The sequence below is a fragment of the Pinus tabuliformis genome, chromosome 4_1 (genome assembly GCF_031772625.1).
Source record: "Pinus tabuliformis cultivar Carrire ecotype Pingquan chromosome 4_1, CPIR1, whole genome shotgun sequence".
In the NCBI taxonomy this organism is placed as follows: Eukaryota; Viridiplantae; Streptophyta; class Pinopsida; order Pinales; family Pinaceae; genus Pinus; species Pinus tabuliformis.
The window spans coordinates 208,255,468-208,280,955 of NC_142303.1; the positions used below are offsets into that span (position 1 = coordinate 208,255,468).

Sequence of the window (25,488 nt, forward strand, 5' to 3'; positions counted from 1 at the left end):
TTGATGTCAATATGGCAATATTCTAGATACTAGATGACGATATGAAGACAAGGGGAAGCAGAGCAGATCCATGAAGAGACAGGAGCAAGGCCATCAGGATAGCCTAGCCATAAGCAGGAAGAGTTACCAAAGGAGGCATATCAAAGCATATTATAGGACATCAGAGCAAGAGAGGCGTTCATATATGCAAGGAGGTATTTGAAAGACACTGCCAAGCCAGAGGAGCCACATTGGAGCAAGAGGTGCTACAGGAGGAGCCATATATATATTACATATATATATATATATATATTACATATATATATATATATATATATATGTAATATATATATATATATATATATGCCAAAACTGAGTTCTCAGAGCTACAGAAGCAAACAGAGTGAGCAGAACAGAGCATATATATATGCCATATAAATGTCAAAGAAGAGGAGCAGACAGAGCAAACAGAGGACGCAGGTAGCCATCAGAGCAAACAGAGGAACGCAGATAGCCATCGGAGCAAACAGAGGATGCAAAGAGCCATTAGAGGAGCAATATATATATATATATATATATATATATACAGGCTTAAAGGAAACAACGGAGCAATATATGCATGCAGGGTTAAAGGAGTGGAGAATATATATATATATATATATATATATAGGCAAATGCATTATCCGAGGAGAAAACCTTATATATATGCGTAACCTTATATATATGTGTTTAAAGCTAACGGAGGCCAAAAAAAAAACCCATATATATATAGGCTTAACACTATCGGCGGCCAAAACTATGAATCCCCGGCAAATACACTATCGGAGGCCAAAACTCACATATATATGCCTTTACACTATCGGAGGCGGAAAGCGGACTTGAAACCTTATACACGGGAGTGTTGAGTCGTATCGGGTCTGGCATACAATATCGCATCGGGACTTCGGGAGCGGAAGTCATACAGTGTTAAGCGGCCCCTTTGTGATCGCCGATAGCGATACATATATATGCGGACCCGCCGCAACATTGCAATATAAGTTAATCTATGATCGCATCCGTCGCATATCGCAAGCCATAAAGCCTTGCCACATTGGAAGCGCTGACTGCGATAAGGCTGTGGACCCGACGGGCATATTAACTATGGTTTAATACCATATCGCATCCGGTCCATCGGAGTAGTGGAGGATCGGCCGTCGGCCATCGGCGGAGTCATGGGTGTGATATATAAAGGACCCCCAGGAGTCACGAATCGCCGATTGCGATTTAAGCTGCGGACCCGATACAGTTTAGATGCGGGTTTAATATTGCTTGAAGTCCGCCCCTTAGTCTTTTGACTGGTTTTTCTCATATTCTCTGTGTAATTAAATATTTGGCTTGCGCGGGGTGTTTTAGGCCGAAAGGCTTATGATAACTGTTCCAATGGTTCAGGAGGCTGAACGTCAGTTAAATGGGGTGAATCATGGCGATAGTGATTGTGATTGGGATGTGGTTGTCCATTAAGCTATGCCGACTTTGTGTATGCCTGCCATCATTAAAAAAGGAGAGCGTTGTTACAAGTTTTTGAATATGTGTTCTCTATGCATGATTCGGTCCTCACCATTGAATCAACATGTCCTGTGAGCACAAATAAACAGAGGAAATCGTAAGCCGGGAAGCTGAAGAAGCAAGCGAGCACAGAGGAAATGACAGGGGGTGTTGAGGAAGCTAAAAGGCCAGCGAAGAGAGGAAACTGATAGACAAAGGCATGAGGAATGAATAATAGATAGAAAAGCAGAGAACAGTTAGATGTGAATGCTGTTGAAGGCTGTTAAAACGCTGTGGAAAATAACTTGGAGTATATAGAGGCAGCGTGAGGATCCAACAGAACAGAAAGAGGGCCGAAGGGTCAACAGGACAACAGACAGTCGAAGGGGAGAAGGTGCCAGCAGAGAACATAAGCTTGAACAGGAAGTTGTTCTTTATGTAGAGCTTACCGGACATTAGGACAAAAGCAGTAAAAGAGCATAACCAGTCAAAAGCATAACCAGTCAAAAAGCATAACCAGTCAAAAGCATATTATAGGACATCAGAGTGGCGCAGCGGAAGTGTGGTGGGCCCATAACCCTGTCTCAGGAAATGGAAGGATTGAAGTCCTTGGGAGGTGGTGCTCCTAAGTCCAAGGTTGGTGCTTGGCAAAATAGAGTTGGTGCTCTGGAAGTTGGAACCTCACCAAAGTCCAAGTTGGAGCTTGGCGACTGATTGCAACCACTTATATATTGTATGTATTTTACTGCAAAGATTATATTAATAAAAGCATTTATTATTGTTGTTCATCTCGTGTTCTGAATATAAATTGTTTAACTGGTTAAACAATAGTCGGAAAAAGAAATACTGATTCACACCCCCCCCCCCTTCAGTGTTTCCAACAATTGGTATCAGAGTAGGTTCCTTCATTCAAAGCTTAACAGCTTGAAGGTTGACCTTTAGAACACAAATGGTGAGGTCAAGGAAGAAAGTCTCCAATTCTCCTAAGGATATGTCTCCCTCTACTACTAAAATAGAAGACAATCAATTTGAGGAGGCTCCAAGGCTTAACGAAAACTTTAATATATGGGAAGCAAGAATGAGGAATTTCCTACAGACTCAAGGCATTGAAATCTGGAAATCAGTGATTGCTGATAGTAGGATGGATGAGGAATCCAAGGAGTACAATGCAAAAGCAATGAAGGCAATCTTGAATGCACTACTTGATTCTGTAAAGAATAATCTAGGAAAATGTTCATTAGCAAAGGGTATATGGGACAAACTTCATGACCTTCACTCAAAAGGAGCATTGACCATGACCATCAGTCAAGAAGATGATGGAAATCTAGAAAGAAATCCAGAACCCATCATAGAAGCTGAACATGGGAATGATGATGTTAAGGCTAAAACAAACTTAGAAGATGAAGAGAATGAAAAAGATTTTGTAGAACTCCTCGCTCAACTTATGATTGCCATGGAAGAGATTAACAATTTGAAAAAGGAAAATGAGGAACTTAAGAAGTAAGCACTAGTTGGTAACCAAGATCAAACAAGGAAGAAAGTTGACCTCATCAAACTTCAAGTACAAGAAAGGGATGAAGAGCTTGCCAAGCTCAAGAAGGAATATCATCAAAGCAAAAGAAAGCATCATGAAGAAGTCATATCCATGACAAATCAATTGAAGAAAGCAAAGAAGCAGGAAGATACCTTGTCAAGTCAACTTGAACAAAGGCACAAGAGCTTGAACAAACTTGCAGAAGAGATTGGTCAGTACAAGGTAGAGGTCTCCTCTCTCAAGTCTCAACTACAAGAATCAAGGAAACAAGCACAAGGAGCTGAAAAGACCCTGGAATCATTGCAAGTCATAGAAGGACATGTTGATGAAGCAGGAAAGGAAAGAAACACCATGATCTGTCAATTGAAAGCAAAGGATGAAGAAATCTTCAAAATGAAGTTAGATATCATCTTCCTTAAAATAGAAATAGACGAAGCTATTCGTATCAAGGAAGAAACTGAGGAACAACTTGCTAAGAAGAATAGTGAGTGTGAAAGAATGGAAGAAGAGATTGTCTTCCTGAGGACAAAGGTTGAAGGGATGAACAAAATCTTGAAGAGCTCTCAAGCCTTGGATGACATGCTCAGCTATCACAGATGTCCATCTGATAAATCAAGTCTCGGGTATGCAGGTGAACCCTCAAACAAGAATGAAAATTCTTTAAACAAAAGAGATGTGAAGAAGCCAGAAAGAAATGGTGATGCTCCCAGTTCTAGCAAAGGCAAGGAGAAAAATCAAGGCTACATTAGAAGAAATCTTGCTCCAAGAAGAAATCTTGCTCCAAGAAGAAATCAAGCTCCAAGAATAAATGTAGATGATGTCAAAGATGCAAGAGGCAATGGTTATCATCAAAGGAGCTCAAGGCAGAAAGGCTTCAGAAGTATATCAAGGAAATCTCCATCTCCCAGGTACCAAAGTTCATTCTTTGGTTATTGTTATTCTTGTACAAACTTTGGTCACATGGAAAAAGACTGTAAAGCATATCATAAAGATAGATATTATAGTCCCCAACAATCTCCAAGAAACAATTTTGTAGGAAGAAATCATGAATTCTTATTCAAGAACAATGTAGAATGCTTCAAGTGTCATAACATTGGTCATCTGGCACGTGATTGTAACTTAACATGGGCTCTTACACAAGCTAGAACCATGCAAAAGAAGAAAGTTACACAAGTATGGAGAAGAAAGCAAATACAATCCAAAAGTCCCTTCAGCTCTCCAGCCAACAACATATGATATTGGCTTGAATTTTGACAATCTAAGCATTTGATGAGAAGACTCTGCCAAAAAGGAGATGATGTATACAGTTAGGGGGCACCTGTAATTCTTGATCACTATTGCAGAAGCTATTAGTGAAAAGGGTCTTGATGAAATCCTTGTTGAGATATATTAACAATCATTCTTTGATGAAGATCATTTCTTAGGAGTACTCCATTGAAGAAGATGATCTTGTAACCATTCTTTGGATTGTTGTTAAAGATGCTTTCCACTTAATCACTAAGTAGTAATTGAAGCAACAGAGAAAGTCATCTAATGCTAGAGAAAATAGGGCAAACAACCATGGTTCTATTATCACAGAATTTTATGTCTTAACTCAGGGATTTAATGTGAGAAAAGATAAATTCTGGACACTAATAGAGGTAGTCTTCAAACAAATAGATACATCTAGAATAGAGTTTGAAGTAAGAGCAGCTGGCAGCCTATATCAAAACTGAAGCACTGCATGAAGATGCAGATCAACAATTGTATTTAAAAGACAATCATAGATTGGATATCTAAATCTGCTAAGAGGAAATAACTAGCTAAGATATGTACAAGAACACAAGGAAAGGATGGCAGTGAGTTAAGAAGAAGCATAGAGACACAAATGAACTCAGATTTGAAGAAAGATAGCAAGAAAGACAATCTTAGTGGCAGTTTCTCTTGATTCGGACTATGAAGGTCTCTCAATTCTGCCTATGAAGACAACAATATGGATTGAAGCATAAAAGCCTAGACTTGGACACTTGGTGTATGGTCATTTGAAATCTGAATGAAAGCATTAAAGTAGAGCATCTTTAAGCATTGTTGAAACCATGATAGAGTAGTTCTGAGACATGAAGAGGGAATAATGTGCAAATTGATGATAAAGCATCAATCCTTCTATCTCGAGTAAAAAGAAGAAGAGCACTATGACAGGGGGGGTCACAGACTCGTGAAGATCTACCATTCATGAAGAACAGAAGTAGTATGATAGGGGGAGTCTGTATGCATTCCTTTACCATTGATGTCAAAGGGGGAGAGAAGAAGAATATTGCCATCAATAACAAAGGGGGAGATTGTTGACCTAGGTTGTCATTGATGTCAATATGGCAATATTCTAGATACTAGATGACGATATGAAGCCAAGGGGAAGCAGAGCAGATCCATGAAGAGACAGGAGCAAGGCCATGAGGATAGCCAAGCCATAAGCAGGAAGAGTTACCAAAGGAGGCATATCAAAGCATATTACAGGACATCAGAGCAAGAGAGGCGTTCATATATGCAAGGAGGTATTTGAAAGACACTGCCAAGCCAGAGGAGCCACATTGGAGCAAGAGGAGCTACAGGAGGAGCCATATATATATATATATATATATATATATATATATATGCCAAAACTGAGTTCTCAGAGCTACAGAAGCAAACAGAGCGAGCAAAACAGAGCATATATATATGCCATATAAATGCCAAAGAAGAGGAGCAGACAGAGCAAACAGAGGACACAAATAGCCATCGGAGCAAACAGAGGAACGCAAATAGCCATCGGAGCAAACAGAGGATGCAAAGAGCCATTAGAGGAGCAATATATATATATACAGGGTTAAAGGAAACATCGGAGCAATATATACATGCAGGGTTAAAGGAGTGGAGAATATATATATAAATAGGCAAATGCATTATTCGAGGAGAAAACCTTATATATATGCGTAACCTTATATATATGTGTTTAAAGCTAACAGAGGCCAAAAAAAAAAACCCATATATATATAGGCTTAACACTATCGGCGGCCAAAACTATGAATCCCTGACAAATACACTATCGGAGGCCAAAACTCACGTATATATGCCTTTACACTATCAGAGGCGGAAAGCGGACTTGAAACCTTATACACGGGAGTGTTGAGTCGTATCGGGTTTGGCATACAATATCGCAGCGGGACTTCGGGAGCGAAAGTCATACAGTGTTAAGCGACCCCTTTATGATCGCTGATAGCGATACATATATATGCGGACCCGCCGCAACATTACAATATAAGTTAATCTATGATCGCATCCGTTGCATATCGCAAGCCATAAAGCCTTGCCACATTGGAAGCGCTGACTACAATAAGGCTGTGGACCCGACGGGCATATTAACTATGGTTTAATACCATATCGCATCCGGTCCATCGGAGCAGTGGAGTGTAGGCCATCGGCGATGTCATGGGTGTGATATATAAAGGACCCCCAGGAGTCACGAATTGCTGATTGCGATTTAAGCTGCGGACCCGATACAGTGTAGATGCGGGTTTAATATTGCTTGAAGTCCGCCCCTTAGTCTTTTGACTGGTTTTTCTCATATTCTCTGTGTAATTAAATATTTGGCTTGTGCGAGGCGTTTTAGGCCAAAAGGCTTATGGTAATTGTTCTAATGGTTCAGGAGGCTGAATGTTAGTTAAATGGGGTGAATCATGGTGATAGTGATTGCGATTGGGACGTGGTTGTCCGTTAAGCTATGCCGACTCTGTGTATGCCTGCCATCATTAAAAAAGGAGAGCGTTGTTACAAGTTTTTGAATATGTGTTCTCTATGCATGATTCGGTCCTCACCATTGAATCAACATGTCCTGTGAGCACAAATAGACAGAGGAAACCGTAAGCCGGGAAGCTGAAGAAGCAAGCGAGCACAAAGGAAATGACAGCGAGCGTTGAGGAAGCTAAAGGGCCAGCGAAGAGAGGAAACCGATAGACAAAGGCATGAGGAATGAATAATAGACAGAAAAGCAGAGAACAATTAGATGTGAATGCTATTGAAGGCTGTTAAAACACTGTGGAAAATAACCTGGAGTATATAGAGGTAGCGTGAGGATCCAACAGAACAGAAAGAGGGCCGAAGGGCCAACAGGACAGCAGACAGTCGAAGGGGAGAAGGTGCCAGCAGAGAACATAAGCTTGAATAGGAAGTTGTTCTTTATGCAGAGCTTAGTGCAGCTAACAGTAGACTAACTAAAGTTGTGTGAAGACATTATCAGAGAGCATGAAGGCTATTGGAGACTATGTGTGGGCAGTGTGCAGAGTTGTAAAGACTTCTTCATAAGAATACTGGCTGTCATTGATGCTGTAGCTTGGAGACTACAGTGAAGCTATAATTAGATAGAACTCAGTAGAGAAGAGTTCTGAGAGCAGAACATTATTATCAAATGAACCTTGACAAGATTGGGTCAGAACCCTTGAGGCTGGTGCCTCAAAAGTAAGTAGGATTGGAGTCCTTGGGGCTAGTGTCTCAAAAGAAAGAAGGATAGGAGTCCTTGGGGCTAGTGCCTCAGAAGTAAGAAGGATTGGAGTCCTTGGGGTTGATGCCTAAGAAGTAGGAAGGATAGCAGTCCTTGGGGCTAGTGCCTCAGAAGTAGGAAGGATTGGAGTCCTTGGGGCTGGTGTCTCAGGAAATGGAAGGATTGAAGTCCTTGGGAGTTGGTGCTCCTAAGTCCAAGATTGGTGTCTTGGAAAAATAGAGTTGGTGCTCTGGAGGTTGGAACCTCACCAAAGTCCGAGTTGGAGCTTGGCGACTGATTGCAACCACTTATATATTGTATCTATTTTACTGCAAAGATTATATTAATAAAAGCATTTATTATTGTTGTTCATCTTGTGTTCTGAATATAAATTGTTTAACTGGTTAAACAATAGTCGGAAAAAGAAATACTGATTCACCCCCCCCTCAGTGTTTGCAACACAAACAGGTGCTGGATTAAAATTTAAATAGATTGCCGACGCTAAGTCTTAAAAAATCTTTTCAGAAATCGATTCAACCTGCTATTAATCAAAATGATAAATCAGAAAACTAAAAATTTAAACAATACATATTGCAACAACAACGATGGAATACTGAGTACTCTGTGCATAAATGACAGGTACATAGACAATGGCAACACTTGTGCCTATGAAGCACTTGCAGCTGCTAAACCGTCATTGTCTCCCTCACCGCATCGCTACCCAGGCTGCATCCCTTACCCACTCCAAGTCTGAGAAATGATAAATCAGAATGATGGCTTGAGTTACTCTGGATGATTGATTATATAGAGAAAATACCAATGATTTGCTGCCAAACATTCGTTCCATTTTTTCCTGTGTTTTTCCTTGGTTTTTTTCGTGGGTTTTTCCTTGGGTTTTGTGGAATGTGTGGTATGCATGGCTCGGGAGCCTCTGGGAGCTCTCGAGCTATGCTCCTCACAGAAACCAATATGCGAAACGCCTTTTTTTGAACCGACAAGTACCTGAAACGCTCCAAAGTACCAAACAAAGCTCCTGCCAAATTTGGAACATTTCGTACCATCTCCCAAGCTCCCAGGAGTGCCGGAGCTTTGGGTACGTGCTCTCTAATGGTTGGGAGTGGTACCCATGCAACTTAGGGTTTTTTCCAAATCATCCTTTGTTTGAAAATTATTTATCTGATAAGATTTGGTTTTCCCTGATAGGTTGCCTAAGATAATGCCGACTTTCAGTATTTGGAGTATACAGACTCAGTAAATAATAGACATACATATATATTTTATTAATTATTTAAGGATGCTGGTTGACACTGAAGGTCCCTGGCTTATATACTGCCATGGGTACCCTTTTTGGAAAGGGCATGATCTTATGATCGTGCCCTTTTGTCTTAATCAACCTAAAATTACCCTAATTTATTTTTACATAACATTGCCCTCCTTTTGATGCTTTGCACTCAAAGCATACGTAACATCGAGTGTTTTTGGCGAAAGATTTCTGTTTCCCAAGAGGCTTCTTCTTCTGGCAAATTATTCCACTTGATTAGGTATTCTTTAATTACTTGAGATAGTAACTTCCTTTCCCGTGTGGTAACAATTCCTTCTGGTTCTAAGATGAACTTGCCTTCATCATCTAATATCGGAAGCATTGTCTGTGCTGATTGGTGTTTGCCCAATGCCTTTTCAAGACAAGATGCATGGAAAACATTGTGAACTCGACTGTTATCTGAGAGGCTTAAGCTGTATGCTACTTGGCTAATCTTTTTGTTAATTTGATATGGTCCATAAAACTTTGGCGCCATATTGTTTTTTCATTTTTGTTTTAGGGATAATTGCTTGTAAGGAGGAAGTTTAACAAATACCCATTCTCCAACTTCAAATTCTCTCTTTGTTTTGTGTCGGTCGACTTGCTTCTTCATTCGATTTCTTGCAATAGTTTTTAATGTTTGAAAAACTTTTTGGATTTTTTCTAATTGCTCCTTAACCAGTCAGAACTTTTGTCTCGGAAATGGCCAAAATCCTTCCATTTAGGAGGTTCATATCCGTACAGAGCTTGAAATGGGGCATCTTTGTGGAGGTGTGATAAGTTGAATTGTACCACTATTTAGCGAGATGTAACCACTTAGCCCACTTATTTTATTTGTTTGCTGCATAACAACGAAGGTAAGCTTCTAAGAACTTACTGACAGTTTCTGTCTGACTGCGTATTGAGGGTGATATGCAGAACTCATATTGAGGTATGTCCCAATACGCTTAAAAAGCTCTTTCCAAAAATTCCTTTTAAACTTGGCATCTCTGTCACTAACAATAACTTTAGGAAATCCATGTAATCTATAGACATTCTTGCAAAATATCTCGATGATCTCTTTTGTTGAATCTGATATCTTCATTCCTAAGAAGTGTGCATACTTTGTGAGTTTGTCTATTACTACAAGAATTTTATCTTTTCTGTTTGACATGGGTAACCCTTCAACAAAATCTGTTGATATTTCTTCCCATTTTTTATTTGGGATATTTAAAGGGTGGAGAAGACCTGGGGTCATAATGTTTTCACTTTTATTTCGTTGACATTGATCGCATTCTGCTACATATCTTTGAATATCATTATTCATTCCTTTCCAGAAAAATGATTGACGTGCATTATAGAGGTTTTAAAGAAACCTACATGTCCGGCTGACAGTGAATCATGGGAGTCTTTGAGAACCCTGACTTTAAATTTGGAACTTGGACTTAGGTAAATCCTTCCCATGCACCACAAAATATCGTTTTTCCATTCAAATTTCGAATTTTGAGGGAAGTTATTGATTATAGCACTTGTTTCTGGATCTTTTGCATACTCACTTCGGATTTCATTAAGCCATTATGGGATTATAGTTGAGACTGCAAACAAGGATGTTTCTTCATCTTTTATGGAAAGAGCATCTACCACTACATTGTCTTTACCCTTTTTATGTAATATATCCATGTTAAAAGCAACAATTTTTTCAATCCACTTTTGTTGTTCTTTAGAGAGCATTTTTTGTTGGAGGAGGTACTGGAGACTATTATGGTCTGTTGATATGGAGAACTTACTTCGCAAAATATGTTGCCTCCACTTGGCTAGTGCGTGCATAATAGCGAGCATTTCTTTGTTGTATGTAGACTTAAGACATTCTCGCTTATTGAGTTCCTGCTTTCGAAAGCTATTGGATGACCATCTTGCATCAATACTGCTCCTATACCAAAACCTGAAGCATCACATTCGATTATAAATGGTTTTGAAAAATCTGGAGTTGCTAATACAAGTGCTTTAGACATAATTTCTTTTAAGTCTTTGAAACACTTTTCTGCTTCCTCATCCCAACGAAATGAATTTTTCTTTAGAAGGTTTGTCAGAGGAGTAGTTACATGGGCATAGTTTTTAATAAACCTTCGATAATATCCAGTTAACCCTAAGAAACCCCTTAACTTGGATATGTTAATTGGTTTGGGCCACTCTCTTATAGCCTTGATTTTACTAGGATCTACTTTTACTCCTTGGATATTATATGTCCGAGATACTCTACTTCCTCTTTCCTGAAAGTGCACTTGGATTTCTTGGCATAAAATTGATGCTCTTCTAATACAGTGAGAACTTGCTCTAAATGTTGTAGATGCTCCTTCCATGTTTTACTATAAATTAGAATATCATCGAAGAACACTAACACAAACTTCCTTAGATATGGATGGAATATCTCATTCATGGTGGCTTGGAATGTTGTTGGAGCATTAGTTAGACCAAAAGGCATTACCTTAAACTCATAGTGACCTTCATGTGTATGGAACACAATTTTTGCTATGTCTTCCAACCTTATCCTTATTTGGTAGTACCCTGATCTCAAATCTAATTTTGAGAAGTATTTAGCTCCATGTAGTTCATCCAGCATTTCATCGATAAACGGAATTGGAAACTTGTTCTTAATCGTTATCTTGTTTAGCCCTCGGTAATCTACGCATAGCCTAAACGATCCATCTTTTTTTCGAACTAATACAACTGGAGCAACATATGGACTTCTACTTTTTGCGATAATGCCACATTTTAAAAGATCCCATACTAATCTCTCAATTTTGAATTTTGATGATGTGGATATCGATATGGTTTGATGTTGATGGGATTTGATCTTGATTTGACTTCGATTGTATGCTCGATTTTTCTTTTAGGAGGCAACTTCATTGGAAGGTCTTGAAACACCTTCTTGTGCTTTTGAATTAGTTCTTGAACTTTAGGTGACTCTTCATTAATCATATTTGAAGTTAGCATTTCTAATTGATGACACTGCACTAAATAAGCTAGTGCTCCCCTCTGAATCATTTTCATCATATGGGATGATAAAATTTGATTCTCAGGTGGTTGGAACCCATATAACTTGTATTTTTGCCCTTTCCATTTAAATTTTATAAATTGCTTTTGATGATTGGCAGAGTAAGTGCCTAGGATTTGTAGCCATTGGATCCCTAGGACCACATCAACTCCTCCTAATGGTACAATGTAGAACGAAGATTCTAGATTATAGTCTTGAATCTGTAATTTGACTTTATGGCATTTCCCTTCTTTTTCAATTTTCTTACCGTCAGCTACCATAACCTTCATGTTGGGCATAGGAAATGTGAAAATGTTGATCCTTTTCGCCATAGTTGAGTCCAAAAAGTTGTGGGTGCTACCGATATCGATTAGAACCATTACGTTTCTCTTTTTGATATGTCCTTTTAATTTTAATGTCTGGGGCTGAGATATACCTGTCATGGTCAGTAATGACACTTGCGGACTATTCTCGTCATCTGGTTTTGGAGAAAATTGTGGAGAATCTTCGATTTCTTCTACATCTGATTCTTCACTGTCTGAATCATTAGTTGCTTCACACTTATACTGGTTCTTGGCTTCTTTTCCCTTAGCACATCTATTAACGGTCCCATTTTTCGCAACAACGTTTGCACTTGCCTTCTTTCATTCTTTGCATTTCCAAATTAGTTTTGTCTCCTTCACGAAGATGTGGTGGAACATATTTTGTATTATTCGTGTTTGCAGTTTGGGGAAATCTTCGTCTCGAATATACTCTTTCAACTTTTGGCCACTGCATCTTTTCGTCCTTTTTTTCAACAACTTTTGCTTTCTGTCATGCTTCTTCTATAGAAGTGATGTCATGAAGCTCAAGCTTAGCCTAGAGATGGGGTTTAAGTCCCGTGATGTATGATTGAATGAGACGAGTTTCTGATAATCCAGGTACTCGTGTAGCTAAAGTTTCCCATTCTCTAGTGTATTCGTCCACATCTCCTTTTTGTTGCAGTCTAGTGAGTGCTGAGAAGAACTCTTCTTCCTTGACACCTTGGAACCTCTTAAAGAATGCATTTTTGAATTTTTTCCAACTGATAGCAAGTGTTGTCTTTTTCCACCACATATACCAATTATATGCTTCGCCTTCCATTTTCATGGATGCATGCCTAATCTTTTCATCATCATTGTCAATACCGTAAATCTCGCATTATTCCTTATACTTTATTGAACCATGCAACACAACTTTTCTCATTACTATCAAATTTGGAGAGCTCAAGTTTTGCTCTTCGTTGATATGTAGCAATTGGTGGATTGAAGAAAGGGTATTGATTCGACAACTGCATATTTGAGTATCGATTCCAGAGTTGCATATTTTGAAAATTCGTGTTATTATTTTGTTGATTAGGTATGGAAGATGCTTTTGGAGACTCAAGGGTCTGATGTGAATCTGATGAGTTTGATGTAGCCAAAGAATTTGGATGTTGAGCAGCTTCATTATTCTGGGGTATTTGATTGGGTGTAATCTTCAACTTGTCACAAATATAGGTCAACATCACCATTGCTTGATTATGATTTATATGTGAAAATTCCTAAGCCGGAATCCCTACTGCAACAAACTGATGTTACTTCTCCTACTTGATTAAATCATGCAAGTTATTCACTGACTTCTGCTATAAATTTCGAAGTAAATACATCTGCAACCTTCACTTAATTTATATATATGTGGAAAGAAAACACTGAACAAGAAAGAAAAATACAACACATAGGACACAATTATTTTTGTACAAATATTCCCCGGAAAGACCCAATGTGGGAAAATTGGTGCAACAACTCCGAGGGTTTATTATTATGTAGTAGAAAAATTTGAATACATCACTGAATACCTCACAGGGTTATTCAGTTACAAAGAGAAATATGCATAGAAGCTTTGTGAGTTTTACCTCACACAATCACTGAGAAAAGTCTTGACTGTTCCGGCTACTGGATGAGATGCCCTGGCAGGCATTGCGCTAGCTTTGCGCTGCCTCTACGCTGTCCCAACGTCAACCCTTTCAGGCAATGTGTCACCTAGCTGGGAATTCGGTCAGAAGCCCAAAGTCACTGCTCTCAAACTCCCGGTCTCACACCCTGACTTTCGGCTGTTGAAATTGACCCCCTTCTCTAATTTTTGACTTTCGCTCTCTGCCTCTCCGTCACTTTTGCGTGGCCCTTTTGGCCCTGCGTCAGCCTTTGCGTCAAGGCCTTTGGATGACTTACTGCCTCTCTCTGTTGATGTATCTCCGGCTGAGAATATCTCTCTCCGGAAGCTACTATCCCTGCCCCTCAACTGCAAGAGATTCCTTCAATCGATTTTTCCTCTTGAGAACTCTCACTTCAGAAAATTGTTTTCTCTCTCTCTCTGTGGGTTTTCCAAATGACCCTCAAACCCCTTCTTATATCTTCCTGTTGGACAACCAATGGCCTACATTAAAACATAATCAAAGGTTCAGATCGATTTGACTTGATCCATGGATTTTTCTAGAAGTTTCACCCCTGATTAGATTAATACGCATTAATATCTTAATTTTCCTAAGTTTAGACTTAGGAACCCCATTAAAAATATTAGTTATTTTAATAAAATCACTTCTGGGTGGAATTTCCCAAAATGCTTTCTGGGTTCTTTGGAATATCTGTGCCCAAGCCTCTTTGCAAAATTTGAGACTTAGAGCACATCCGATGCTACCCCAAATCAACACTCCCTTTTAGCGAGGAATGTGCTCTAGCAATACACTGCCTCTCTGCATAGTGCTCTGACTCTAAAGCACCGTCTTTGTGCTACTGATACCTGACATGTTGTCCATCAACCATTGCGCTGCTGCTACCACTATACTGCTGTCTTTGACATTGCCACTGCCAATGCTACATTTGCACTGCAACTCCCTTTGAAATGTTGCATCTGCTATGCTACTAGCATTGCCACTGCAAACACTGCATCTGCACTGCAACTTAGTTGCTGAGAGAAGCAACTGAAAACACCCAAAACTAGATAAGTATCCAGTGGATACTCCTCGGTGCTGAAATCCTAAATGTTGCTAGTCCCACTCTGCCTCTGAAGCTACTGTGCTGCTGAAGCTCTGCATTGTGCTTCCTTGCATTGCTGCCTCTTTGCTCTGCGATGCTCAGTCTTTGGCTCTCCTAGCCACTTCATCTGTCGAATCAACATTCCATGGCACCAACTGAAACACCACCATCTCGCTACTCCTGATTATGGGCTCTTGTAGCAAGGTGATGATCCAAGAGGTGGGCTCCTCAAGGATCCTGCCCATCTGTGGTCCTCCCGACTATAGCTCTGTGAAAATTTCTAAATTTAACACATTAGAAACCCCTACTGCAATATCTGGTTTATTATCTCCTACTTGTTCTTTACATTAACAAGTTATTTATATGCGTAAATATCGAAATAAACACTGTTGCAGCCTTCACAAACATATAGATCAACCACTGAAATAAATTGAGACAACACAAGAGACACCGTTAATTTTGCACAATTGTCCCCGAAAAAGCCCAATGCGGGAAAACTGGTGCAACATATATGAGGATTTTATTATTATGCAGTTTTCTGAATACAACTAGGGTGCCGGAAATGGCTCACCCTTCAGAGATTATCCTCGGCAGAAGTACCTTTCTCCAAAGACAGATATTTCAGCTAATCAACAACTAGATGATTGGCCCTACAACAACTTCTACTGTTCTTTCGCTGGATAATGAAAGCTGCTCCAAGCTATCTTTTGGAATTGCGTCACCCTCGTACGGATCTGCGTCAGCTGATCAACACCTAGTTTGGCCCAGGAAATCACCTCAGTGCAGCCTCTTTTACTCAGTGTCAGCTCTGTAGCTCTTTGCGATGCCTGCATAAGCCTCTGTGACTTCTGTGTTAGCCTCTTGGCCCTATGCGTTCTCTGCGCTGGCCTCTTTAGCGTCTGCGTCAACCCTTGTTGCCTCTGCGTCAACCCTTGTTGCCTCTGCGTCAACCCTTGCTGCCTCTGCATCAGCCTTTGCTGCCTCTGCGTCAGCCTTCCTAGGCTCTGCGCTGTTTCTTTGGCACTTTCTCTGCCTCTCTGATATGTATTCTCGGCCTCCTGCCGAACTGCCCCTCGCTGCAATAGATCACTAACTCGATTTCTTAGAAACCATGCCCTAGAAAATCGAATTGACTGATCAACTTGGTGCGTCTCCAACTGACCTTCAAGCCTCCTCTTATACTTTTCCTATTGACGATTCAACGGTCGAGATTAAGCCCCTAATCAACGGCGAAGATTAGAACTGGCTTGATCGTCGTCACTTAGTACTTTCTCACCCATATCATATTAATACACATTAATATTTCTATTTTCCTAAGTTTAGACTTAGGAACCCATTAAAAATATTAATTATTTTAATATCTCTTCATTTGCGTGGAATTTCTCCAAACGATTTCTGGGTCTTGGAAATCTGATGTGCCTTAGCCTCTTCACCAAATTTGATGGCTAGAGCACATTTGATGCTATCCAAAATCAACACTTCCTCTTGGCGAGGAATGTGCTCTAGCAATGCTCACCATAGAAGCATCACACGAATCTACCGCATCGATTCTCTGTGCTGATGCTTGGCCTGCTGTCTCACATCCACTGCACTGCTGCTTCCTGTACTGTTGCCCATGACACTACCACTACCACTGCTACATTTGTACTGCAACTCCCTCTCAACACGCTGCATCATGTTGCCCATAGCACTGCCACTCCTAATTGCTGCACTGCAACTCAGTTACCGAGAAGTAAGTAACTGAATTCACTCGAACATTGACATCCTGGTTAGTCTGGAAGCCTCGTGATGCTGAAGCCAGCTCTGCTGCTATCTTGTGCTCCCTCTGCTACCACTGCACTGTTGCAACCTCTTCTGTGGCTCTCGCATTGCAGCAACCTCCACTGTGCTGCTACAGACTTCTGCACTCTAGCACTGCCTTGCCGCTCCATCACACATTGCTCCACCCAACACTTGTCATCCTGCTATTGTCTTTACGGGCTCCAATAGCCGGATGTGATCCAAGAGTTTGGGCACCTCAAGGATCCTATGCTTAACATGTAGTCCTCCTGACTACAACTCGATGTCTCCCCACCTCTTCTCTAGAGGCGCATGACCACTCATGGCACAATCGTCATCAGTCTCGACATCCTTCTTCGCCTTAGTTGGAGCTTCCTTGGAATTAGAAGCTTCTCCCTTGCCTTTCTTCCCGGGGCACTGAGATGAATAATATCGCATCTCCCCACAATTGAAGCACTTGACCTTGGAGATGTCCTTCTTCTTCCTCTTCCCTTGTTGTCCCGCAGATGCTAGAGCCGCATCCTCCTCCTCCACTTTCTTTACTTGAACTCCCTTACCACTACTCCCCACCTTGGTAAACCTCTTGATCTCTTCCTGTCGAAGAGCTTCTCGCATCTCTTCCTAAATGGGGAGAGTTGCTCTGCCCAAGATGCTTTGGACAAACGTCTCCTAGTCCTTGGAGACTGCATTCTAAGCAGTCCTGACCATAAACTCTGGATCTAGTGTAGACCCATGGAAGTAAGTTGGTCGCAAATTCCTTGCAACCTGAGTAGGAAGTGATCTATCTCCTCTCCTTTCTACATTTGATATGACCTCAGTTGATTCTCCAACAGGATCTTCCGCTGCACAGAAGAGCCCTGGTATAAGGTGGTCAGGGCCTCCCGCATCTGCCTTGCTGTGTTCTTCTCAGCAATATATGGTATGACATGATCTTTGACCCTGTCTAGGATCGTGCATTTCGCCTTCGCCTCGGCCTCCTCATACTTCTCATTAGTAGTTGGGTCAATTGGGATAGCTATGGTTTTCAAGGCATAGTCCTTGATGCGATGTTTATCCAGGATTGCCAGGATCTTGGCCTTCCAGTCGACAAAATTGGAAGCCCCGTCCAATCTATCTTGATCCCTTAATCCGTTCACTGCCATCTTTGTTCCTCTTGTAGACTCCCTCTGAGTCTCGACTTCCCACCTAGAAATCCTCCGGCCAATTGTTGAACCACTCCTCTCCAATCCTCCTTTCCCACCGCAACTCGGATCTGGATCTCTTGGGTAGAAATCCATTGAGGTAGTGCTTCCCTCTACATTGGTTCTGTCTCCTTAGACACTATTTTGCTCAGAGAGAAACAACGTCCCACCAACTCCTCAAATCACAATTTGTACAGCGCCCTTAGCCTCGGAAACTGAAGAATCTGAGCCCTTCAGGCTCTATGCAATCACGGTGAAGGCTGAAATCTGCTCCTTCGGCCAACTGCGTCAATCCTACTTGGCTGAGTAGGATTAGGTGCCTCTGCGTGAGCCTCTTCTGCCTTTGCACTGGCCCTTCCCTTGGCTCGAAAAGTTGACGCAGGCTCTGTGTGAGCTTCTCGTCACCCTCTAAGCACTGTGTCACCTCTTCTCTTGTCAGTTCAGCTTTGGAACAATGCTGTCTCTTGGGACAACTGCTTCTGCTACAAATTTTTTAGATTTGTTCTGTCGGCATCTTCAATCCTCCTGTGATCTGCAATTGCTCTGATACCATGTGAAAATTCCTGAATTTAACACATCAAAAACCCCTACTGCAATATCTAGTTTATTATCTCCTACTTATTCTTTACATTAACAAGTTATTTATATGCATAAATATTGAAATAAACACAATTGTAGCCTTCACAAACATGCAGATCAACAATTGAAATAAATTGAGACAACATAAGGGACCATTATTTTTGGACAATCTTCCCTAGAAAAACCCAGTGCGAGAAAACCGATGCAACAGATATGGGGGTTTTATTATTATGCAGTTTTCTAAATACAACTATGGTGCCAGAAATGGCTCACCATTCAAAGATTATCCTCGACAAATGTACCTTTCTCTGGAGACAGATATTCTGGCTAATCAGCAACTGGATGATTGGCTCCAGAACAACTTCTACTCTTCCTTAGCTGGACAATGAAGGCTGCTCCAAGCTATCTTTTGGAACTGCGTCACCCTCTAGGGACTGCATCATCCTCCTACGGGTCTGCATTAGCTGATTTGCTCGTAGTCTGGCCCACGAAATCACCTTAGTGCAACCTCTTCAACTCAACGTTAGCTCTGCAATTCTCTACGATGCCTGCGTCAGCGTCTGCGGCTTCTGTGTCAACCTCTTGGCCCTCTGCGTCCTCTGCGTTGGCCTCTTTAACCTCTGCGTCAGCCCTTGCTGCCTTTGTGTCAGCCTTCCTAGGCTCTGCGTTGTCTCTTTGGCACTTCCTCTGCCTCTTTGATATGTACTATTGGCCTCCTACCAAACTGCCCCTCGCTACAACAGATCACTAACTCGATTTCTCAGCAAACCTTGCCCCAGAAAATTGAATTGACTGATCAACTTGGTGTGTCTCCATCTGACCTTCAAGCCTCTTCTTATACTTTTTTTGTTGATGATTCAACGACCGAGATTAAGTCCCTAATCAACGACCAAGATTAGAACTGGCTTGATTCTCATCACTTAGAACTTTCTCACCCATATTATATTAACACACATTAATATTTTTATTTTCCAAAGTTTAGACTTAGGAAACCATATAAAATATTAATTATTTTAATATCTTTTCATTCGGGTGGAATTTCTCCAAATGATTTCTGGGTCTTGGAGATCTCATGTGCCTTAGCCTCTCCACCAAATTTCATGGCTAGAGCACATATAATGCTACCCAAAATCAACAAGCTCTATATCAGCCCACCTCCCTTCTGGAGGTATCTCGGCTGTCATGGTGAACTCCTCTTCGTCGATCTTTGTGGCTACAACTTTCGATCATGCTTCTCATCCTTGTCCTTTTTCTTCAAAGAACACTGGGATGCATAGTGGCCAATATCGCAACATCTGAAGCACTTCACCTTGGGGACGTCCTTTTTACGTCACTGTTGTCCCAACTGTCCCTTCGATGCAAGGGCTGCATTATCCTCTTCCTCCACTTTGGGCTTCGACCCACTGCTGCTCCTGTTCCCGTCAAGTTTCACCTTGAGCAGGTCTCTCCTTAGCTCTTCTTGTTTCAGAGCTGCCTACATCTCGTCCCAATTTGGAAATCTTGCCCTGCCCAGGATACTTTGGACAAAGATCTGCCAATCATCTAAGATGGAGTTTAGAGCCAATCTCACTAATTCTGAGTCTTGAAGAGTGCGTCCCGCAGTTGACAACTCATGATGGGTCTCCTTTAGTTTTGTAAGGAACGAATCCACTTGCTCCCCCTTCTGCATCTGAGCAGATCTCAGGTTCTGCGCTAATTACATCTTCTGTTGCTTGGAAGATCCCTGATACAATGTGGCCAAGGCATACCACATCTCCTTAACGGTCCCTTTGCTTGCAACATGGCACACCACATGATCCTTGACTCCATCCAGGATCATCCTCTTTGCCTTAGCCATCTCAGCTTTGTACTTTTTCAGTGGATCTGCATCCGCAGGTTCAACCACCACATTATCAACGTACATCTTGAGGGCATGCTCATCTAGTAGGAATATCATCCTAGCCTTCCAAATGGCATAGTTGGAAGCCCCGTCCAACTTGTCCTGATCCCTCAAGCCACTGGTTGCCATCTCCTTCGAAAACTGTCGAATTGCTCTCTCTTTCTCCCTACTGCGTAGATCCTAAGTTGACTTACGCCCTCCCTAATGGCACTGGTAAGTTGCTGCTCCTCTACTGCTCAACAATTGAGAAATGCTGATTTCCTCGGCAAGAAATCACTGAGGAAGTATTCCCTTACTATGCTTCGTTGCTTCTTTCTTCTGATGTCTTTTCAGCTCGGCAAAGTTGCCTACTGAAAAATCTGCGTCCACCAACTGCTCCTCACATTGAGGCTCAACGTTGCTCCCTCTGCCACGGCAAAATTCGAATTGGAAGCTCTTTCTCTTTGTCAACTCACTCGGTGAGAGAGACTACCTCGAATTTTCGATCCTCTGGCTAGAACTGCGCAAACCCTCTGGGTTTCGACTTGTTGCCTCTTGCAATTTTTCGATTTCCCCTTCTGCTCAACGTTGGGGTTTCTGGTTCTGCTTTTCTTGTCTCACCTGCACTTCCTCTGATACGATGTGAAAATTCCTAAGTCGAAATCCCTACTGCAGCGAAATGATGTTACTTCTCCTACTTGATTAAATCATGCAAGTTATTTACTGTCTTCTACGGTAAATTTCGAAGTAAATACATTTGTAGCCTTCACTTAATTTATATATATGCGGAAATAGAATACTAAGCAAGAAAGAAAAATACAACACATAGGACATTTATTTTTGGACAAATAGTCCTTGGAGAAAACCCAATGTGGGAAAACTGGTCTAGCAGCTCTGAGGTTTTATTATTATGCAGTAGAAAAATCTCTATACATCACTGAGTACCTCATAGGGTTATTCAGTTATAGAGAGAAATACTGGTAGAAGCTTTGTGAGTTTTACCTCAGACAATCACTGAGAAAAGTCCCGGCTGTTCCGGCTACTAGATGAGATGCCCCTAGCAGACACTGCGCTAGCTTTGCTCTTCCTCTACGCTGTCCTAGTGTCAACCCTTTCAAGCACTGTGTTACCCAGCTGGGAATTCGATCAGAAGCCTAGAGTCACTGCTCTCAGCCTCCCGGTCTCACACCCCAGCTTCCGGCTGCTGAAACTGACCCTTTGATTTGATTTTTGACTTTCTCTCTTTGCCTCTACATCACTTCTGCGTGGCCCTTCTGGCCCTGCGTCAAAGCCTCTGGATCACTTACTGCCTCTCTCTGTTGATGTATCTCCCGCTGAGAATATCTCTCTCCGGAAGCTGCTATCCCTGCCCCTCAACTGCAAGAGATTACTTCAATCGATTTTTCCTCCTGAGAACTTCTCACTTCAGAAAATCAATTCCTCTCTATCTCTCTGTGTGTTTTTGAAATGACCATCAAGCCCCTTCTTATATCTTCTCGTTGGACAACCAAAGACCTAGATTAAAATATAATCAAAGGCTCAAATCAATTTGTCTTGATCCATGGCTTTTTCTAGAAGTTTCACCCCTTATTAGATTAATACCCATTAATATTTTAATTTTCCTAAGTTTAGACTTAGGAACCCCATAAAAAATATTAATTATTTTAATAAAATCACTTCTGGGTAGAATTTCTCTAAACGCTTTCTGGGTTTTTTGGAATACCTGTGCCCAAGCCTCCCTGCAAAATTTGAGACTTAGAGCACATCCGATGCTACCCCAAATCAACATTAGATCTACCTTATTTGAAAGGATTGCATGATCCTTTTTAAATTTGTAATGGTTCTGCTCGAGGTAACTCTCTATTTTCTTTGTTGTATCATGGAGATCCTTGATTTTTTCACCATGTGCGGTATCCTTAGTCTCAAGATCTATCAATATTTTATTAAAATCAACCATCGGCATTGATGAAGACATTGAGCGTGTATGAGGTGGAGTATACTTATCCAGCTTAACTTTTTTTTAACTCGACTCTAATTTATTTATTTATTTTTTACTATAATGTTTTTTGTTTTTAATATATATATATATATATATATATATATATTATTTTTAACTTTTTAATTCAAATATATATAATTTAGTTTAAACTTATATATATGACTTTATGATTTAAAAACCTATGTTACTACATATAACATAAAGTTAATTACAAAAAGTGAATGGTGGGGTTGAAAGATGTGACAATTTGTTGGGAAGGTGTGTGAGTGAATGAATTAGCGGCTTGGGGCAAGGTCTAAAGTCTATGCCATTTGGGTACAGAGAGTAGAAACTGACAGTGGATATGAAGACATGACACGGTGAACGGGTGTGGACTGTCGGATGTAAGTCAAGGGAAATTGAGGGAGACAGAGATGCGGTCAGCAAGGCATCTGAGAATGGAAGCTGGTCACAACTGTTGAGAGGAACGAAGGAATAGGGAAGCGAAAACAAGGTGAGTGCAATGACTAGGCGAAATCACGGAGGTCCAGAACGGTGTCAGAAATTGTTGGTGCAACAACGTAGCACCACGAATGAATGAAGCTATTGCACGACAGTGGACTGCAAGTTGGCGAAGAATAGAGAACGAAAGCAACCAACCGTGACTGGCTAATCGGACAGTGCCATGATGAGCCGGGCCAGAGGATTGAACCCACTCTAATACTAGATGGAGTATACAGATAGTAAATAACAAACATACATATATATTTTATTAATTATTGAAGGATGATGGTTTGCACTGAAGGTCCATGTCTTATATATTGCCATGGGTACCCTTTCGTGAAAGGGCATGATCTTATGATTGTACCCTTTTGTCTTAATCAACCTAAAATTACCCTAATTAATTTTACATAATAGTATTTTCCCTGTGGAGTTCGGTTCCATCTTTTAGCATTTAGATGGTTGAGCCCGATGTGTTCTCCAACTTTATCATCTGGTTTATGTAAATCTTATCACGAGGTAGAGATCCTATTATTAGTGGCATGATTTGCCGGGTATGACTCATACTCACTAGTTGTACTTAGATTGGTGCCAAAAAATTGGATATGCCGGAGAAAAAACTTGATAGTGCCGTGTCAAACATGGACTTGGCAGGTTTTACTAGTAACTCATGAATCTTCTAACCCTGGAGAGTTTGACTTGGTGATGTTTTGGGTGAAACTTTTTGCAATATTGGATTTTTTTGATTTCTATGTTTTTACTGAGTCTAATTTGTACTCTTATTACCTGGCCTTGATACATTGTTCACCGAGTCATGTTTAGCTATTGATCCAAAATTCCAAATATACATTTTTCATATTTATTAGCCATGTTAGCGTAACATTTGGATTTTAGATGTACAAATACACATGAGAGATATAAAGGTCAACATGGTATAAAATAAAGGATAGCATTCATTAATGATGCTTTAGAATATAGATCTCTCAAGTTAATCATACCTCGATACATTTTTATATAGCATAATAGCACCCTAAGTTCTTTTTGATGGTTTAGACACCTCATCACCTCAATCTGTCGCTAAACATTACACACTTTTGAACCATTACAGTTGGATTGCTATTTTGAGTTTCTGATGTTACATTTATTTGCAGATGCAAAAATTGAACAAGCATCTTGGGACCCATCCAAATCTCGGGAGAAACTTAAGCAAGAGATTGATGCTTATGTGGCATCTCTATGTGCTACTCAATTGTCTGATATTAGAAGTAAATCTGAGGTAAAAGCACCCTATAATACGTTGCTTTTTACTCCTAGTTTTTTTGGATAAGATGTATAAGCTAACATGGCATATGCTTAAATTTCTTGGATTTGAATATTCTTCATCTTTCTTGATTTGAAAGTTGCACATCCCTGAAATGTTGCTGCTATTGATTTGTGATCTTGTATTGACATTTAGTGACATGGTTTTATTTTGTGTATTTTAGACACAACTTACTAAAGCACTCGCTGAAGCGGTGGCATCTTTTCTTGAGTCTGCATCTCCTGACACTTGGCAAAACTTCTGAAAAATGAGACAGAGAGAGCAGTATTAAATTTTAAATCTGAAATTGCTGGATTTGAGATTGATGATGAGACTTCCAATGAGATGATTGAAAGTCTTAAAGATTATGGAAGAAGTGTTGTGGAGAAGAAGGCCAGGGAAGAAGCTGGGAAAGTGCTTATTCGCATGAAGGACAGGTAATTGTTTTATTTATTTGTATGCTGTTTTAGAATTTTATGCATTTTAATGTGGTTAAGCTGTTCGATTTTCCTGGTCATGTATTGCAGGTTTTCAATTGTCTTCAGTCATGATAATGAATCGATGCCAAGACTCTGGAATGGGAAAGTAGATATTCGAGCTATTACAAAGGATGCTCGTTCTGCGGTAATGATACTGTTTGGCTTGATGTTGCTTTTTGCTAAAGTGAATTACTACATATTTTGTGTTATTATTGAGCTTAACACTGGGAGACTTTTTTAGCAATGCCAGTGAGGTCTGTTATCGACTGGTTTAGTGGTCTTGTCAAGGTCCTGAAGAGGCAGAAGGTGGTACCACATAAGACAAGTGCCCATTGACACCTTGGCATAAGTCCCCACTCTTTCATCCCAACCCCTAGAAATGTCTATGTGAGACTTCCCTACTATATGCACAAAACACTTCATATAAGATGAGTAGACCAATACTTAACTATGATATCTAGGTGAAACTTGAAAGTAGGAGCTGATTGTTTTAATTTTGCTAATAATGTAAGTTAAATTAAATATAGAAATAATGCAGACCAGCAAGCAGAATATCACTTTTAACCTCGAAAAATAACTCCATAAATAGTATAAAGTTGATTGGCAGACACTCTTACCCATTTGAAAGTGATTTTCTTTGAGTTACCTCTTGGTAAGTTGCTGAAAATGGAAAATTATATTGCTGTCCTACACTTTTCTGACTTGCAAAAGTAGAGAAAATGTGGAGAACAGAGAAAAATGTTCCTTTGGGGCCACCCACAAGTGTGGAAACACACAAAGTTAATGGATTTGTGTGGAAATGCTTGGGCAATGTTACTGCAAAATCTAGCTGGTCTAGTACGAAGCCTCACTAGGCAGATCCAGGCCTTGTGGCAACAAGAGATCAGCCACCACTATTACCATAGTAGCCTTTCTTCAGCTATATATTAGTAAGTAAACCACAAGAGAGGCTTCTGTAT

General features: G+C 40.5%; 1 pseudogene across 1 annotated transcript in view; it reads left to right on the forward strand.

The window, feature by feature from the left end:
- LOC149174944 (protein ROOT HAIR DEFECTIVE 3-like) overlaps window positions 1-24,785 on the forward strand; it is a 238,494-nt pseudogene extending 213,709 nt beyond the window's left edge. Inside the window, exons 17-19 of the transcript XR_016257955.1 lie at window positions 23,902-24,026; window positions 24,235-24,487; window positions 24,578-24,785. The product of XR_016257955.1 is annotated as a protein ROOT HAIR DEFECTIVE 3-like (transcript). The remainder of the gene's footprint in view (window positions 1-23,901; window positions 24,027-24,234; window positions 24,488-24,577) is intronic.
- The last annotated feature ends 703 nt before the right edge of the window (window positions 24,786-25,488 follow it).